This window comes from Apodemus sylvaticus, chromosome 23 (assembly GCF_947179515.1).
Source record: "Apodemus sylvaticus chromosome 23, mApoSyl1.1, whole genome shotgun sequence".
NCBI classification, from domain to species: Eukaryota; Metazoa; Chordata; class Mammalia; order Rodentia; family Muridae; genus Apodemus; species Apodemus sylvaticus.
Window position 1 is genome coordinate 39,589,885 of NC_067494.1, and position 12,759 is coordinate 39,602,643.

Sequence of the window (12,759 nt, forward strand, 5' to 3'; positions counted from 1 at the left end):
TTTCTGAGAGATAGTATGATACAAGGCTTTCTGTGTCTACAGTGCTTAAAATCAAGAACTTTATGTTCAAGTCAGTGGGTGGGCCTGTTTTATTAATCTTTGAAATTTATTTTTGTTCACTCATGGACCTCTGTAAGTATGTGCTCTCTCTCTCTCTCTCTCTCTCTCTCTCTCTCTCTCTCTCTCTCTCTCTCTCTGTGTGTGTGTGTGTATGTGTGTGTGTATGTGTGTATACATGCACACATGTATCCAAGGAGGCCCAAGGAGAGTGTGGGATCCCTTGCAGCTTGAGTTACAAGTGGTTGTGAGGTGCCTTTCTTTTTTCTTCCTTCCTTCCTTTCTTTCTTTTTCTTTTTTTGTTTTGTTTTTTTGTTTTGTTTTGTTCTGTTCTGTTTTTTGAGACAGGATTTCTCTGTGTAGCCCTGGAACTCACTCTGTAGACCAGTCTGAGCTCAAACTCAGAAATCTGCCCGCCTCTGCCTCCCAAGTGCTGGGACTAAAAGGCATGTGCCCCAGTGAGGTACCTTCCATGGGTGCTAGAACCAGTGTCGTCTGGAAGAGCAGCGAGTGCTCTCAACCCCTGGAGCCACTCCAGCACACTGCTCTAGGACTTTCAACACTCCACTGAGACTTTGTGGGAAAACAGAGGCAAGTTCTGTATGGGTGATTTGCAAGCTGCAGAGCAGACTCCTGCCAGACAGCAGCAGGCTTTTCCTTTACGTCGCCAGACAGCGTTTCCTCGAGGGGGATGCAGAGCTGAGAGCACTGGAAGGCCTCGGTGCTTCCTGCAAAGCTAGCACAACTGTCATCTCAACGGATGCATGATTTCCTTTCAGAGAAATGTAATGGGATGTCCTGCAGGCGGGGGATGCTGGGAAAGGGAGTTTGTCCAACACAGACATTGTTGCTATTTTGGTGTTTGGTTGAGTCAGCTAAAAGTCTACACTAGCAATGAATCCAACCACACTCTTATTTCAAACTCTTTGGCCCCTGTGGACTCTGTTTCAAATTTAGACAGCTAGAAGCCTACATAGCTCTTGCTGCTTTCACCAATTTTTCAGATATTTATTTGGTATTTCAATTATTGTGTGTTTAAAATCTGAGGTGAAATTATTTTTAAAATCCAGCAAGGGTCATATGTCGGCCATGTCAGTCTTACTGCTGCTTGATGTGAAGTAGTTGTTGCAATCTAGGGCAGAGGTCTCTAAGTTATTGCCTAATGAAAGGCACAGACAGAGACAGACCTGCTGGATCTGAGTCACAAAGTGTCCTGTGAGGGAAAGGGGAAATGTGTTTTCTGTCTGTAATCCTCTGCTTTCTACCAGAATAATCAAGGTACTGATGTTCATATATTTATATAATGTTGGAAAATATTATACAAGGGACTGAGCAGTAGTTTAGAGAAAGGGGAAGTAAAGGAGACGTGTAATTTTAAAACATTCTACCTTGTTTAAAAGACATTTTCCCCCATGTTCTGCAGGCTTCCAGAACAGATCATCAAACTGGATCCCGGTGACCACATTCTTAGAAAACAAAGAGCGGGAAGCATTATGTCACGTGCAGAAAGTCTGGGATGGCCGTCGAGCCCACGCGGTGCTGGCCTTTACCCACTCAGGTCTCTTGGATTCTTTCCAGTATGAGCATGGCTCCCCAGGGCTGTATCTGCCTTGTAGTGCACTGCAGCGATCAATACAGGCAATATCAACCGTAAGTGCAGCCATAATTCCCCTGAAGTGAGCCAAAGCTGTGTGTGTGTGTGTGTGTGTGTGTGTGTGCGTGCATGCATGCATGCCTGTGTGTGTGTGCATGCGTGGGTGCCTGTGTATGTGTGTGTGCGCGTGTGTGCGTGCCTGTGTGTGTGTGTGCATGCGTGAGTGCCTATGTGTGTGCATGCGTGCGTGCCTGTGTATGTGTGTGTGTGTGTGTGCATGCGCACCTGTGTGTGTGTGTGTGTGTGTGTGTGTGTGTGTGTGTGGCGGCGGCTGCTGCGGCGGTGGCGGGGGGCAGGGGGTGTCATTATAGATGAAAGTTGCTATTTCAGAGTCTTCCTTTCCATTTTTTTCCTTTACTGCAGAGTGTGTTTTTTTTCCTGGATCTTTCTATGTGATCAGTTGAATTGTTACTCTTAATGATCATCCGGGAATCCTCCTGACAACTGTTATAGTTCATAATTGACTAGATATTTTCCTATGAAAGACCGCTACGGATCGTTTCCTTCAGCTGCTTTCCTTTTCTCTTGTGAAGATCCTTTGTATAAGACTACTTTCCCAGCTAAATTGCTACCATCTTTGGGAGTTCTACTGGAGTCACTCCCAACAGACCATCACAGCTGGGCCTGGGGCCACTTTCATTCCCATAGAAGGAGGGGTCATCAGATCCTCACCTGAGTGACCAGGTACCCCTCCCAACCAATTGTAAGCTCCTCTGCCCTAATTACAAGTGGTCTTGGGGGAGGGGATAGAGGATCCCGATGGGGAAGGACGGAGGCAGGGCTTCCATCTAAGCATCCTTGCTGGGTGCAGACTCCAGTGTGCCTGTTTTAAGATCCTCTATGCTCTCCATTTTCTTTTTGGAGACACTCAGGGCTATGAGTTTTCCTCTTAGCACTGCTTTCATTGTGTCCCATAGGTTTGGGTATGTTGTGTTTTCATTTTCATTGTGTTCTAAAAAGTCTTTAATTTCTTTCTTTATTTCTTCCTTGACCAAGGTATCATTGAGTAGAGTATTGTTCAGTTTCCACGTGTATGTGGGCTTTCTGTTGTTTCTGTTGCTATTGAAGACCACTTTTACTCCATAGTGATCAGATAGGAGGCATGGGATTAGTTCGATCTTCTTATATTTGTTGAGGTCTGTCTTGTGACCAATTATATGGTCGATTTTGGAGAAGGTACCATGAGGTGCTGAGAAAAAGGTATATTCTTTTGTTTTAGGATAGAATGTTCTATATATATCTGTTAAATCTAATTGGTCCAAAGCTTCAATTAGTTTCATTGTGTCCCTGTTTAGTTTCTGTTTTCCTGATCGGTCCATTGAGGAAAGTGCAGTGTTGAAGTCACCCACAATTATTGTGTTAGGTGCAATGTGTGCTTTTAGTTTTAATAAAGTTTCTTTTACGAAAGAACTCCACTAGAGAGCTCCTACAGCTGATAAACAACTTCAGCAAAGTGGCAGGTTATAAAATCAACTCAAGCAAATCAGTGGCCTTCCTATACTCAAAGGATAAGCAGGCTGAGAAAGAAATTAGGGAAATGACCCCCTTCACAATAGCCACAAACAGTATAAAGTATCTTGGGGTGACTCTTACCAAACATGTGAAAGATCTGTATGACAAGAACTTCAAGACTCTGAAGAAGGAAATGGAAGAAGACCTCAAAAAATGGGAAAACCTCCCATGCTCCTGGATCGGTAGAATCAATATAGTTAAAATGGCCATTTTGCCTAAAGCACTATACAGATTCAATGCAATACCCATCAAAATCCCAACTCAATTCTTCACAGAGTTAGAAAGAGCAATTATCAAATTCATCTGGAACAACAAAAAACCCAGGATAGCTAAAACTATTCTCAGCAACAAAAGAAAATCTGGGGGAATCAGTATCCCTGACCTCAAGCAATACTACAGAGCAATAGTGTTAAAAACTGCATGGTATTGGTACAGTGACAGGCAGGAGGATCAATGGAACAGGATTGAAGATCCAGAAATGAACCCACACACCTATGGCCACTTGATCCTCGACAAAGAGGCTGAAAACATCCAATGGAAAAAAGATAGCCTTTTCAACAAATGGTGCTGGTTCAACCGGAGGTCAGCATGCAGAAGAATGCGAATTGACCCATCCTTGTCTCCTTGTACTAAGCTCAAATCCAAATGGATCAAGGACCTCCACATAAAGCCAGACACTCTGAAGCTAATAGAAAAGAAACTGGGGAAGACCCTTGAGGACATCGGTACAGGGAGAAAGTTTCTGAACAGAACACCAATAGCGTATGCTCTAAGAGCAAGAATTGACAAATGGGACCTCATAAAATTACAAAGTTTCTGTAAGGCAAAGGACACCATCAAGAGGACAAATCGGCAACCAACAAATTGGGAAAAGATCTTCACCAATCCTACATCAGATAGAGGGCTAATATCCAATATATATAAAGAACTCAAGAAGTTAGACTCCAGAAAACCAAACAACCCTATTAAAAAATGGGGTACAGAGTTAAACAAAGAATTCTCACCTGAAGAACTTCGGATGGCGGAGAAACATCTTAAAAAATGCTCAACTTCATTAGTCATTAGGGAAATGCAAATCAAAACAACCCTGAGATTTCATCTTACACCAGTCAGAATGGCTAAGATTAAAAATTCAGGAGACAGCAGGTGTTGGAGAGGGTGTGGGGAAAGAGGAACACTCCTCCACTGCTGGTGGGGTTGCAAATTGGTACAACCACTCTGGAAATCAGTCTGGCGGTTCCTCCGAAAACTGGGTACCTTACTTCCAGAAGATCCTGCTATACCACTCCTGGGCATATACCCAGAGGATTCCCCACCATGTAATAAGGATACATGCTCTACTATGTTCATAGCAGCCCTATTTATAATTGCCAGATGCTGGAAAGAACCCAGGTATCCCTCAACAGAAGAGTGGATGAAAAAAATGTGGTATATCTACACAATGGAGTACTATTCAGCCATTAGAAACAATGAATTCATGAAATTCTTAGGCAAATGGATGGAGCTAGAAAACATCATACTAAGTGAGGTAACCCAGACTCAAAAGATGAATCATGGTATGCACTCACTAATAAGTGGATATTAACCTAGAAAACTGGAATACCCAAAACATAATCCACACATCAAATGAGATACAAGAAGAAAGGAGGAGTGGTCCCTGGTTCTGGAAAGACTCAGTGAAACAGTATTCAGCAAAACCAGAACGGGGAAGTGGGAAGGGGTGAGTGGGAGGACAGGGGAAGAGAAGGGGGCTTACGGGACTTTCGGGGAGTGGGGGGACTAGAAAAGGGGAAATCATTTGAAATGTAAATAAATTATATCGAATAAAAAAAAAAAAAAAAAGATCCTCTATGCTCCTGCCATACCGCTTACCTGAAGCTCTGTGATAAGCTCATTGGTCCCCAGGGTGAACTCCAGAGTGGTCAGACATATTTACTGTAAAAAAAAAATATTGCCAGACTTTCTTGGACCCGCCAGTGAATGAATAATGACACAGGGACTTATTAATTTTATTAGAGATTAAGCAACTGCCAGCTAGCTCGTCTAACCTAATTATTTCAACTAGATTGTTGACATCCTGCCACGTGGTCTGTTACCTCCATCTCTCTGTCTCTCCAGATTTGTCCAACTCACAACCTCAACCATCACCACTCTTCTCCCAGCAACCCTCTCTCAGGCCGGAAGTCCCGCCTTCCCCTTCTATCCAGCTAAGTCCGAAGAACAACCTCAACTACCATTATCACCACTACCATCTCCTCCTCCTCCTCCTCCCTCCTCCCTCCTCCTCCTCCTTCCTCCTCCTTCTTCCTCCTTCTCCTCCTTCTCCTCCTCCTCCTCCTCCTCTTCCTTCTCCTCCTTCCTCCTCCTCCTTCTCCTCCTTCCTCCTCCTTCTCCTCCTTCTCTTCCTTCCTTCTCTTCCTTCCTTCTCTTCCTTCCTCCTCCTCTTCCACCTCCAAGTCGTCTACCTCCTAGTCCTGGTGAAATTTTCTGGCTCAGATCCTTCTCCCAGCAACCCTCTCTCAGACCAGAAGTCCTGCCTTCCTTTCCTTTCTTGCCCCATATTGGCTGACAGCTCTATATTAAGCCAATTAGCCAGTGAGGATGGTGTATGTTTACAAAATACTGAGGCAGCCATAAAAAGAACAAAACCAAAGTCGGGCCAGCCCTTGGCTGTCTGCTGGTACAGAATTAACAATTGAATAATACAAGGAGAACCTTCACATAATGCACCTGAACACACAAAAAATTATGGTATAAACCACTTTTGGGCAGTACGTGGTTGTTATATATACTTTATATTTATATTAATGACCATATCCTTTTTTGTTTGTTTATTTTGGTTTTTTTAAGACAGGGTTTCTCTGGCTGTCCTGGAACTCACTCTGTAGACCAGGCTGGCCTTGAACTCAGAAATCCGCCTGCCTCTGCCTCCCAAGTGCTGGGATTAAAGGCATGCGCCACCACTGCCTGGCAATGACCATATCCTAACACGACGTAATAATGATTATGATCTACATAAGATACCTGGAAATCAAAGTACTTGGGAAGTAGAGGCAGAAGGATCAAGAGCTCAAGGTCATCTTTGGCTGCTCAGTGAGTTCAAGGCTAGCTTGTAAGACCTTATGTCAAAACAAAGCGAAGCAAACAAAGAAAGCTTCGGTCTTACGTGTGACAAATAACCACACAAACCAGTAAAATCTTTCTTAGCAAAATACTAATGTTGACACTGACATCACGTTTCCTAGCCAAGCATCTCTCATGGTCCTAAGTTCTGGGTTTACTCTGGATAACTGAAAGCACCGCGTTTTGCTTGTCAGACCGTATAGAGCCAGGCTTCACCATCCTAAGCAGTGGGGCATACTTAGAACAACACTGCCTTTGTTGTTGATATTTGTTTTAAGCAAATGTCTTCTACTTTGTAACTCCATCAGTAAAGTGCGGATTTGTTCCTGGCTGACAAAATCTGTGGGGCTTCAACTCTGAATGCCAGCTACCACATGTGAGGCTGTGGAAGGCAGGAGATGGAGGTGCATATGTACTGAGCCTGGCTGTGTGGGCTCAGAATGCAGAGGGCACAGCTGGAGGAGAGGCTGGTTGCAGAAGTGGGTGTGGCAACTGGGACCTGGGTCAAACACCTAGAAGCAAGTCATCTTTTTTTTTTTTTTTTTTTTTTTTTTGGTTTTGTTTTGGTTTTTTGAGACGGGGTTTCTCTGTGTAGCCCTGGCTGTCCTGGAACTCACTCTGTAGAAATGGCTGGCCTCAAACTCAGAAATCTACCTGCCTCTGCCTCCCAAGTGCTGTGATTACAGGTGTGCGCCACCACTGCCCAGATGAAGCTTGTAGTCTTATCCCAAGGGATGAAAACTCATGCTAGCGTCCATGACAACAGAGGCTGCCAGGCAAATGTACTCCCGTAAGATGCAGTAGGATGTCTAAACCGATAACATGGTGTCGTGGATACCAGCGCAGCAGAGAGAGTTCAGAATCTAAGCAGGACCACTGGCGTCACATTGGTCCCAACCCTAGACAGAACCGATGACCTAGGGACTGATAATTGCAAGATACAAACGAAGTTAAAGTAGCAAGGCATCCACCTCAGTTCTAAAATCCAGATAGTAGCCTTAGAGACTGGGACAGAGTCAAACAGACAGACACACCTGGTCCAGGGCCCCAAGGGAAGTCACAAAGGAGGCAAATGTGGACTGAGGTCAGGACGGAGGCTGGTTCAGCCTTGCAGGAGTGGAGGCTCAGGACGGAGGCTGGCTCAGCCTTGCAGGAGTGGAGGCTCAGGACGGAGGCTGGCTCAGCCTTGCAGGAGTGGAGGCTCAGGACGGAGGCTGGCTCAGCCTTGCAGGAGTGGAGGCTCTGCAGGTAGAGGGACAGATAGGCCTGCAGCTGACTGCTCGTTTATCTGTAGGGGGGAGGGGCTATGGAAGCCTGAAACCCAGCTTGAAATCTGTTCACCAAGCCATGTGCTGTGGAGAGGACTGATGAGGAGAAGGGACACCTTTTCTGGTTCACAAGACAGTAACTCCTGGGCAAGTGTTGGCTTTGGGGAAGTGATAAATTTGTATTGTAGGGCTAGAAGTCAATTTCAAATTCAACTGTTGGGAATATATCATCTTATCTCTTACTTTAAATGCATTCTATCTATCTATCTATCTATCTATCTATCTATCTATCTATCTATCTGTCTGTCTATCTATCTATCCATCTCTCTGTCTATGAACACACACACACACACACACACACACGAGGAAGATTCCACAGTGTTCCTTCCTGCCAGAGGCTCAGAAGCAAATGTTGAGTTAAGGGACCATTACTGTTTGCATGGATTCAAAGTGCCCTTTGAATCCCGAGAAACCCGCCTTTAAAAGGTGTCTTCTCAAACTGCTTGAAGTTTTATTATTTGGGTGGGGGACATAATGTAGCCTTTGAACAGCTGTTTTATTTTGTTTGTTCGTTTGTCTGTTTTATAATTTTGGCTTACCCACTCGTCCTCTCTGTACCACCAAAGAAGTGTCTACAGTCACCCCTCCCCCACTAGGGTGGCATGCTCACAGTTTAGTAATGCATTACTGCCTTGGGCACCTCAGCTTTACTCTTGCTTGTGTAGTGCTGTCCGCTGCAAATATGATGATACAGCCCAGCAGAATATTTCAGTCTGCAGGAAATCACGTGCCAGCTAAACACTGGTATTTTATTTAGGTCAACTGTGCAGGGCCCAATGGCCTTTTTAAAACATTTGAAGCATTTCATGGGCTCGTTGCTGAGTGAGCTATAAATAAAGGCGACCTCAAATCCTAGACAGTGAAAATGTTGTGTGAGGGCCTACACCACAGCGAGCACCATGGACACTGCCTCTCCCAAAGTGACAAAAAACAAAACAAAACAAAAACAACAGAAAATCCCAACCTGGGTTGATTGCTAGGACTCCAAGGTCAAGTCCATAGCCTTGCCAGTGACCCAGATCAACCTGTCTCCATGACATGGGCTCTGTTTTCTTCCTCTGTAAAAGCACAGCTTTTTCCACGTATCTTCTTCGCGGTAAGCCAGTCTCTGAAGTTGTTGTATTACCTGGAAACACACATACTCACTCACCTCTCTCTACACTTCACAACATTTTATAATAAAGTTTGACAGACAGAACGGAATGAATTTCTTACCCAGGGCTTCTCCAGGCCTTCAGAAGGAAAGCAGAGAAGTCACAACTCTGTCATTTGACCAATCAGTTCAGGGGGCAGCTCATGGACTCTAGAAAATATAAAACTAGTCGGTGGCTAGGATTCTTTCAAGTCTCCAAACTCCATAACGGATGTCTCTTTTATGAGAGAGAGAGAGAGAAAGAGAGAGAGAGAGAGAGAGAGAGAGAGAAAGAGATAGATAGATAGATAGATAGATAGATAGATAGATAGATAGATAGATAGATAGAACTTCCTGCCCTGTTGCATGTAGCTCCTGTCACATCTAAAATTCAATGGTGTCACAACTCTGCAATTTTTCTGGGTCAGAAAGGTTGTGGGACTAGGAAAGACCAGAAGGGCTAGGAATTGTCATTCTATCTTGAAATAAAAATGCCGACTCTCTCACATCAGGCCATTGAGGTTTTAGTTTACTCAGATTCTAAGAGAAGATGAAGTTTTATAGGGGGATGGGCAAGCAAAACAATCTACTTCATTCCAATCAATTAGGAAGAAAAATGTAGTCCCCAAAGCATGTTCTAAATCGTGGTATTGAGAAGCCAAAATAGACTGGCGCACAGTGGAATTAGATGCCCTATTTCAAGCCCTGCCGTGTGTTTAGCCTTATTTGGCTGCTTCTTCCAGAGCTGCTTGGCTATGGTAATGAGCGTGACCTTGGAGCCTGCAGCTGATCATCTCCAATCCAGGGAAGACTGTGCTTCAAGTCCTTACATTGCAGATGTAGCCACAGGCCCAACATGCATTGGGAGTACTTCCTACCTTGCACCTCTCCTGAGGTCACTGGGGATTCTGCTGTGATGGGAGCACCATGGGGGAAATCCAACCACACCCTCATCTTCTGAGGAGAAACTAACCACACCCTCAGCTTCTGAGGAGAACAGTGGATGGCAGTCCCAGTGACAGATGTTCTCTAGATTCATGACCTGTGTGACCCCCTGCTCTGGAAAAAACAAATCGATCTGAGTCACCCAGCAGACTCAAAGGCAGTCCCCTGTAACCCAGAAACTTCACCTAATGGACAGCCACGTGCTTTGGGAATCCATTAGATCTGTAATGTCTTGGCTATGCCTTCTGTCGTACAGGTCAGCCTGTGTGGGCTATTGTGGCACAGATCACCTTTTCTGGCTTCCAAACTTGCTATCTATCAGTCTTTTCCAGGAATCTCACTGACCCTCATGGAATCTTTGCTAAAATGGGGAGACAAACTCTTCCTCATGTAAATCATTCTCTGTGATTGGATCCTTGCATACAGGGCAAGGGGAGAGTAGGCCCAGGGCAGCTAGCAGCTCACAGACGCATGTATGCCACCAGCTTCCCCTGTCACACATCATCTGGAAGCAGAGGTCTTCACAAGGCTATTGAATGGTTGGCTTTCTTCCCTCATATTGCTCGTGGTTAGTCTGGATGTCTCTGCTCTGCTCCAGTTCCCGGTCCTTTGGGAATTCTACTGCCAGAGAGTTAGATCTTCTAGGTCTTTATTTGGCCCTGTGCACTTTGCTGTACTCTGGGCAGAACACCCAGGATGGACCATGCAATGTGTGTCTGGCAATACTGACGCACAACAGAGAGCACCTGCTCTTCATCTAACACACCTTCCTTGCCACTGTTCTTCATATTAGTAATAAGACTGCCTTCAAAGCTAGAAAGCACAGGTTCAGAGGATGGATGACCTATGTATCATGAACAATTGCACTGGAGGCCATATCACAGACTGACACTCTCTCTCTCTCTCTCTCTCTCTCTCTCTCATTTCAACATGTTTATGGGCAACTGTATCAGAACAATAAATAACCAAATGGATTCAAGTGTATCTGATAGCAAGGAACACAGGGTATTCCGAAAGCAGTGGAGGAAATTTTTAAAATGTATTGGGCAGTTGTCTAATTATCTAGGGAAAGATTTGATTTGTGTCTCATAGAACAATTATAGAAACTCATAGAAACTATTAAATAAAGTGAAGAAAGTGGATGTGTATCAATTGGAACATACTCTTGAACAGGGGAACTTTCTAAGCAAGAGCTCAATTAAATAAATATAGACTAACTTGGCTACATAAAAATCTGGAAAGCTCTCTCTGGCAGTTACAAATTGCGCCTCTAATTTTGCTTCTCCTTTGCATTGGGAGTGGCAAGTTCTGGCCACAGGACATAAGCAGGGATTACCAGGTGTTATCTCTTCTTCCATTTTACTGAATCACAGACACAATGGTTAACACTATAGCAGCCTCCAAGCTGGAAATTAGGAGATGTGGAGAAAGGGAAGGGATATGACTCAGTCCTAGCAGCAGCCTCTCCACTGGATATTTGGCATGTAAGATAATAAGTCCCTTCATGTCAGACAGTAGAGTTGACTTTCTGTTGCTTGGTATCAGATTCAGCCCTCGCTGATTCCAAATTTATGGGAAAACACCACATTGTAGAAAAATGCAAACAACAGAAAAAACCGCTTGCAATGTACCACATCACCAAAGTAAATTTCTCTCTAAACATGAAAACTTCTATAAATAACAAGATATAGTCTAACTCTAGAAGAGCAAAGAGTATGAATAGGAACATAAAAAAATAAGTTATCTCAAATAGTAAGTTCAGTAAAAAAAAAAAAAACCTCAGCTTTACTAGTAACTAGGAAAATAGAAGTTAAAGCAACATTGTAATGATTTGTCACCAACAAACATTGCAAATGCTGGGAGAGCTATACTATCTTCCAGAAAAGCAATCTGGCAAAATGTAGTGCAAGTTTGGGAATGGCCATCCCCCTTTGTCAGAACATGGTCCCGGAAGACTGTAAGGAGAATCCTGAGGGCTTGTGAAAACACTCCAAGAAAACAATGAGATGAGGCTAGAGAGATGGCTCAGTGGTTAAGAGCACTGGCTGCTATTCCAGAGGTCCTGAGTTCAAATCCCAGCAACCACATGGTGGCTCACAACCATCCGTAATGAGATCTGATACCCTCGTCTGGAGTGTCTGAAGACAGCTACAGTGTACTTACATATAATAAATTAATCTTAAAAAAAAAAAAAAGAAAAAGAAAACGATGAGACTCCTGTGATCTCGGTTTCCTCAGAACGCAGAATTGTAGCAGGGTGGTGGTGGCACACACCTGTAATCCCAGCCCTCTGGGAGACAGAGGCAGGCGGATTTCTGAGTTTGAGGCCAGCCTGGTCTACAGAGTGAGTTCCAGAACAGCTAGGGCTATACAGAGAAACCCTGTCTTGGAAAAAACAAAAAACAAAACCAAAACCAAAACAAAACAAAAACAAAAAACCAGAATCCAGAATTGTTGGAATGTGTTTCACAATTTTCCCAGTGCCGTGGATGGAGTGAGTTTACTTCAGATTATTCATTTCAACCAAATGTTGTCATTTGTTTATATGCTTCTATGGAAAAACATGTTTTTGCCACATGGGGCTGTCCTTGTGATAACATACAGTTTGAACTCATGAGAACTTTACTCAGGTGACACTTCTTAGTCCTCGGAGTATAAACGGTCCGATGCTCTGAATAAAGCTGGCTATTGCCTGAGACTTTAGTCTGTCTCCTTTACCAGCTCCATCCTCCCCTTTGAGCAGGAATCGCCCTTTGGGAAGCAGTGTGGAGTGATGGTTGATGAAATGCCAAGATTTGCTGTAAGGATTTGGCAGAAGTGCTGTGGGCAATTACAAAACAGTGGGAGATGTGGGTGGGTTAGATGGTTAGATGGGTCATAGGACTGCCCCAGGTACCCCAAATATACAGCTGTTGGTCTGCAGCTGGGGTAGGTTTGTTGACATACAACGATGTTCATTATTCACGATTAAGTGAACAACAGGTTGACAGACATCAGTAAGGACAAAA